This window comes from Lactuca sativa, chromosome 3, assembly GCF_002870075.4.
Source record: "Lactuca sativa cultivar Salinas chromosome 3, Lsat_Salinas_v11, whole genome shotgun sequence".
Lineage (NCBI taxonomy): Eukaryota > Viridiplantae > Streptophyta > Magnoliopsida > Asterales > Asteraceae > Lactuca > Lactuca sativa.
The window spans coordinates 169,959,668-169,967,369 of record NC_056625.2 but is presented as its reverse complement, the minus strand read 5'-3'; the positions used below and the strand labels follow the sequence as shown (position 1 = coordinate 169,967,369).

At 34.7% G+C, this 7,702-nt stretch overlaps 1 pseudogene; it reads left to right on the top strand.

Annotated features, from left to right (window-relative positions):
- Positions 1 to 2,854: 2,854 nt before the first annotated feature.
- LOC111917334 (AMP deaminase-like) lies at positions 2,855 to 7,400 on the top strand (annotated as a pseudogene).
- The last annotated feature ends 302 nt before the right edge of the window (positions 7,401 to 7,702 follow it).

The following is a 7,702-nucleotide window of genomic DNA, read 5'->3' as shown; positions in this document are numbered from 1 at the left end:
TTCCGAACTTGGGATGTTACAATCAAAGCATGTAGTTTCATTAAGTGGTTCTGCCATATACCTACCTTTCACCCTCCATGATGTTTTCTTAGATAGACCTTCTGTTTCATCGGCGTTATCAATCGGTACTAACAAGAAAAACTCATCACAACCATCAGCATTATCTTCTACTACAAATGTTGTCAGTTCAGCTGTCTATTGCTGAGTAACTCCATTAACTATATAAACTTGATTTGGAGTCGTTTGGACCTTTTGATATACAACAACCTTTTCTTTGAGAACTTTGGTCTCCTCTTTGGATAAACGAGCGAAGTCAACGAAATTTTCAGAAATAAGATTTTTGTTGGTTTCGGGTTCGCTCTTGACAAATTTGGAACATTCCACCTCATCTTTGTTGGGTTCTGAGCATCCTAACACTCCTAAGGTGTTCATGAAACTTTAAATACCTTGGATCTATGTTTTCACTAATTATACATGCAAAGGAGTTTCCAAGGTATTAAGCCTACAACTAGCATAGAAAGATGTAAACTACATAAGATACAAGTTAGGATAACATACCTTATTGTGGGGCTTGAATTCTTGATGTATCTAGCCTTAAGAGCTTAGCCCCCAATAGTGTGGAAGCCTCAAGTGGAATCACAATACATCATGGACACAGAATGAACTTGAGAGAGAATCTCCATGCACCAAAAACTCCATGAACTCTAAGACTAGAGTAAGTCACGATTTTTGGGCTAGAAGCATTTATTTATATGTGTGAGGAATCCAAGAATCATGGGCATAACCCATAACCCAGATCCATACCCATGCTTTAATGATCCATGGTTCATGTGGCCCAACTCTTTATGTATCCATACATAAACTTGGTCCAATATGGATCATAAGCCCAACATATATAAATATAACTAATTAACATACATAGTCCCCATAGATTTAATTAGTCCCTTTTGATCACCAAATTAATCTCCAAATTAATTCTTGATCAATATTAATTAACTCATATGATTTCATATTAATATATTATAACTTATAATATATTAATAAATCATATATAACATCTTCTCTCAAAAGTCCATCCTAACAAATTGCCCTGATGATATGCAACCCAAATGTACCATGCTACTCTCAGGTCAAGTACACATACCAATAATAGTTATGGGTTTAGAAATCTAATCCAACAATCTTCTACAGATATTACACTCATATCATCATCCTCATTGAATTCAGAACTGTTTTCAATATCAGTTTTATTTTTTGAACTCAACTTGTCATTCAAAGAGTCAAATTTATGTACCGTTTTGGTTTTGATTTTTAATTTGTCATTTTCATCCAACAAGTTTTTGAGCATGTCCTTATGGTCTTTTGACTTTATGAAGGACTCAATTTTATCAAGACAAATTTTGTAAGAGGGAGAAATATTATCAGAAGAACTAATGTTTTCACAGTTATATGCATCGGCATCGATTTCATCCTCCTTTAACTCAAGGAAGGGTAAAATCATACGATGTATCTTCTTCCATATTTCACAATCAAGATGCAATTGAGTAATGTTGGAATATAATCGTTTAGCAATCAATCAAAAAAAAACTCCGTTGTTTTAAAAGCTTTAAATTATCTCTTTGCAAATAAATTGTTTCATCCCTAGACCTATATAGCTCCTTCTCCTTTTGCTCAATCCACATACCCCTCTCCTCACTCTTCGACGATATCCTGCTGATTTGATCAGTTAGGTTAGAGTTTGTGATGCAAGTTTGAGTTAAACTACCACTTATACTAGAAAATTTAGATTTTAATCCATTAAGTTCTTTTTCATAGTTTGTGATGGGTATTTTTAAGGAAACAAGAATAGATTGTACCTTCTTCATCAACTCATTGCATTCGTTGATCCGCTCACTGACAAGTTTCGCTGCAAAACACCTATCTTGTCACTCTTCCTCTTCATCTACTCCCCCATCAGTGATATAGCCTCTCATTTGTGACACTCTGGAAGTCACCATTAGACACTTTCATGCAACATTCTCTTCTTTCACTAGCAAAGTCCTGCCATGAGTAGGCTTCCTCACTTCTTCATCTTCAGAATTTGTGGACCAAACTTCAACAACTCCGAACGAATCATCAACAGTATTTCCCTGCAAAATAAGAACATTCATAGTGTTATTAGATCTAACTTTCTTCTTCTTGATCTCCTCCAATCGTCGTATGAGTTTCGCCTCCTCGTCATCATCGTCATTCTTTTCTGACGTCTTTCTCAATATACAATCTTTGGCAAAGTGATTTTTGCCTCCGCAGTAGTGACAATTTAAACCTGAGTCACCACCAAGTTTTACTTCTTTCTTTTATTCTTCGGTCTGAGAAACATTCTTCGGTTCCTCCTTCACTTTCTTGGCACTATAGCATCCCTGCCAGTTTCGGTTCTTATTAGCTGGGAACCTTCTTCTGATGAACTTCTTGGGATTTAACACCATCAACGCATAATCTTCACTTGCTAGATCATATTCATAAAGATCTAAATCTTCTTCTTCTTCAGCAGCATTCTTTCCTTTGGAGATAAGAGCCAAGGATCCCATGCCAGAAACCACATTTGTTTCTTTAGTCATTGCACTCTCATGTGGCTTTAATATTCCCACTAGTTTTTCCAGAGAATAAGACTTGAATTGTTCGTGTGACTTCACAGTAGACACCACATCCATCCATTCGGGTCTAAGGTCACTCATGACTGTGACCTTTTGTTCAATGACTTTCCTTTCAATCCCATGCTTTATCATCTTACTAAGAAGATGATTAAAGCGATCGAAGTCTTGGATAAGCTTCTCTTCAGGCTTCTGCTTGAAGTCACCAAATTCTGAGAGCAACAATGTTTGGATTGAGTGCTGAAGATGGTCATCTGTAGAACACAGTTCCTTCAACCTGTCCCATATTTCTTTCGTCGTTGTGCATGAATTTACTAACTAAAATGTGTCCGATTGTAAAGCAAACCTAATCATCCTTAAAGCTTTGATGTTGCATTGAAACTTTTCTTTCTCATCTTGGGGTATGTCTTTCACATCATTGACGAGTTGATTGTACTCCTTTTGGGTTTTAACAATTCTTGAAGTGCTTGAGTGAGCGAATGGACCTATAGTAATCGAATCCTAGATCAAGTATCCATTGTCTTCTGAACGTATCACGTAGTCTTCAAAGTGATGTGTCCAGACCTCATAATCTTGAGTGTACAATATGGGAATCCTTTTCGTTGATCCTATACTGTTGGAGATATTGATTGGGTTTGACTGAGAGTCATCCATGGACATGATGATGTTTGTTCAAAAACCTACTTAAGATGATACTTGTAAATAACATTAGGGTAAGATTGAATATTAAAGAACTACGTCAATAGTAGATGATGGTTCTAACAATATCAATCAAAGCGGAAAACCCTAAGATCTTCTTCAACAGAAGATATGTGCATGGATTACACAATCTCCTGCTCTGATACCAATTTATGAGTTTAAAAATTCTTAGATCGATTAGATCTTCAACAGGTTAATCAATAAAAACAAACAAACACAATAAACATGATATAGAATCAATTAATGCTTAATGATTCAAATGTAGTCACGCCTCAGCAGAGCTCGATCAAGAACTTGCACTATAGAGGGGAACTAGGGTTTGTTATACAATACGTAGAATAATAAACGAAAGCTTAACCTACAAAGGATGCATGCATGTACCTTAAATACTAAAAACCTAATCAAAACAAACATGGTTGGACAGGACCAAACCGGTAACAAAACTAGGCTAAGGACCAAGCTCAAAGACGCAACACATCTGGACCCAACACCCACAATTAGGGTTTCAATCTGAACCTAGTTCGCCCAACGTACACTATGGTACGCCCAGCGTACTGGGTAGACTCTGCGTCAAGAATACGCTCATGAGTACACGCAGCGTATTCTCCCTTACGCCCAACGTACTCAAAAGCCAAACATTTATTTCAAGGGCTAATTTTGACAACCTGAGGAAAGAAAAGGATCAAAGAGATATACCTAAATTCCTAGATGTTACAATGATTCCATTCCATGATATGGTTGGTTTTGAAATGGACAAAACTCTTTAAGATGTCATGCAGAGCACCATTTTTTACTTTTATTTGAATCAGCATGGAAATAACTCTTTTTTTTTACTTTTATTTGAATCAGCATTATTAACAACAACTAGTTTTAAGTCAGATTCTGTTTTTACTTATTTTTTTACTTTTAAGAAACAAACAACTCAATCAATGTTTTATTTGCAGTTTGATCCCTCGACAGGTGACGTTGAGAAAGATGGAGTAGAAGACAAATATAAACTGGAAGACTCAGAGATTGTTGTAGGTTGATCCCTCGTGTGACAGCTTGAAACAAAATCATCCAGAAACACAAGTGAGTGCTTCAAGTGGTGTATTAATAAACACAGGTATTAATTCCAAATCAACATATGTACATTGAGTTTATATAAACTTTCCTCCTTTTTTTATAACTATCCATTTTGATAATTATAGTATGCCATGGGACCCACAGAGTTCCCTTCTCAATCTGCTTAAGTAATTAAAAATTCCAACTACAAACTACAAGTTTGGTGCAAGATTCATAAATCCAAAGGTAGGTTATTTATGAGTTATGACCCTGTGTCATTGAGGACCTTAGTTTGCTGATTAGAATGTTGATCTATTATATGTGCATGCAGACAAGAGCACATTCCATCGTTTTGATAAATTCAATCTAAAATACAACCCATGTGGTTAGAGTAGGCTTCGCGAGATTTTCTTGAAACGGGACAATCTAATTCAGGGTAAGTTTCACATATTAATGGGGGCTAAACTCTAAAGAACTTATAAAATAAAACTCATGATTACTACTTTTTCAGGTCGTTTCCTTGCTGAGGTAACAAGCGAAGTGTTTGCAGGTCTTGAAGCGAGTAAATATCAAGTGAGTTTTCAAAGCCATGTTATATATATACACATTCCTTTATTTGTTTTGATTCATGTATGACACTTACACTTAAAGCTTTTGCCTTTTGACAGATGGTTGAACACAGAATATCAATATATGGAAGAAAGCAAAGTGAGTGGGACAATTTGGCAAGTTGGATTGTAAACAATGAATTATATAGTGAGAATGTTGTCTGGTTGATTTAGGTCTTGTATTAGTACAATACAATCATACATATACTCATTTTGACCAAATCCTTATACTTTAATATCAACTAACATTATAATTTATATGCATACTTTGTGTTGTTCAACTACCCCGACTTTACAACACATACAAAGAAATGGGTATTGTGACATCATTTTAGACCATTCTGGATAATGTCTTCCTTCCACTCTTTGAGGTTACAATCGATCCAGATTCACATCTCCAGTTGCATGTATTCTTGAAACAGGTAACACCACTCAAACTTAACATGTCACATAATTTGAATTTGATTTATTTTATTTAATGTAATGTTTTAACAATCTTATAAATACAATACAGGTGGTAGGATTGGATTTGGTGGATGATGAGAGCAAGCCTGAAAGACGCCCTACAAAACACATGCCAATACCTTCTCAATAGACAAACATCTTCAATCATGCATTCTCATACTATGTCTATTATTGTTATGCCAATCTCTATACCCTAAATAAGCTTCACGGATCAAAGGGCATGAAAACTATTAGATTTTGTCCTTATTGTGGGGAGGTATGTGTGCAAAAGATGTAAATACCCTCATCCTAATTGGAAATAACATTTTTGCATGTATGTTTGTGATTAGGCGAGTGACATTGACCACTTAGCTGTCTCATTTCTTACAACTCACCACATTGCACATGGCATTAATCTCGGAAAATCCCCTGTACTTCAATATCTATACTCCCTTGCCCAGGTAACAACTAACAAATTCCATTTTCCTGCTTTTAATTTTATTGATAAAAAATTTTATTATTATTATTATTTGGTCAGATTGGTCTTGCAATGTCTCCTTTAAGCAACAACTCGTTATTTCTGGATTACCATCGGAATCCTTTTCTGATGTTTTTTCTACTAATGACCCCTTACAAATCCATCTCACAAAGGAACCCTTGGTGGAGGAATACATTATTGCTGCTTCTGTAAATATATTCCTACTGCACTCTCATTTTGCAATATGTGATCGGAATTAAAGTATCTTAAATTTTTTCTACAGGTCTAGAAGTTAAGTTCATGTGATCTTTATGAGATAGCACATAATTCCATTTACCAATCACGTTTCTCTCACGTTCTCAAGGTAAAAACTACTTCAAGTTTATAAATATGGGTAATGAACTTTATTTAAGTTTTTGCATTTCATTACCCGTTATAGCAATGTACTTAGTACTCACATTTATTTACAAATAATTAGCAACTTAGTAGGTTAGTTGGTGTTACGTGAATGTGAAAGGGGTAAGTAAAACTTGAGAAAAATTTGTGTTTTTTGTTTTTTTAGTCTCATTGGATTGGGCAAGAGAACTACAAGAGAGGGCCAGATAGAAATGATATTCACAAGACAAATGTACTACACATCCGACTTGAATTCTGAGATGTGGTTTGTATTTGTATATTATTCAATTGTGTATTAGTATGAATTTACGCACCAAAAATAATGACTGTTACATGCATTTTGTTTATGATAATTTTGGTGATGCAATTCAGATATGGAGAGAAGAGATCCAAGGGTAGCTTTGTAATTGTTTGGTGTGTTGTAGTTAATGCTTAATGGAAGAGTTTTGACTGATGGACGAGTAAACGCCAGAGTGAAATGTGATTTGTCTGAGAATATTACCATGAAGACCAATGCTCTGGTAGAAGGGTAGATTAGTAATTATTTGTTTATTATTTACATATAATACAAACAAAGCATTTTTTGGCTGAATGAACTTTATCGATAATTCATTTTATTTTTCTTCTCAGCTTACAAGTGAGCCACACATGTCTCATGGAATGATCAATTTTGACTACAAGGTAAATTATTAGTCTTGTATGCTTTACAAGATTTCCATTTTTATTAAATTATGTCATTTTATTGGTAACAGTTTTTCAAATTTGTATGCAGGGTATTGACTATTGGACTCAATTCCAACTTGGAAATGAAGGTTTGCTTGGTGCTACTTATATTCAGGTAAAAGATTTCCCATCTCTTATATTAATGTTTTGTTTTAATGTTTGGCTTATTACATTACTTTTGTCTCCTTTGTTGTATGTAGGTTTCATTGGCATCTGATTTAATGTACAATTACATGTCAAGGGATGTCACTGCCAGCTTTGGCTATGATTATATACTTCGCGAGGAAATTCAATATAATTTATATTTTATGTTTCTTTATTTAAATAAAGTTTGGGAAATTGGCATCAAATTTTGGAGTTAGTAACGGATCATTTTAAAAACTAGTCATTTTTACATTGACGGTGTCGGCTTAGAAGCAAGATTGACTCAAATGGCTGCACATCTGCTTTTCTTGAAGAAAGGTTAAACATGGGTCTTAATTTTATCATCTATGCTGGGGTCCGTACACTTATCATACTCAGTAATTCCATGCATAAACACCATAAAGAAAAGTATTATATACAATAAATACCAATATACATTTTCTTTAACAAAGGAATGGAATGAACCATTACATTCCATGGTCATATTTGGTTGGCCTGTATGTATGAAATGAATTTTCATATGTTTTTTTACATCA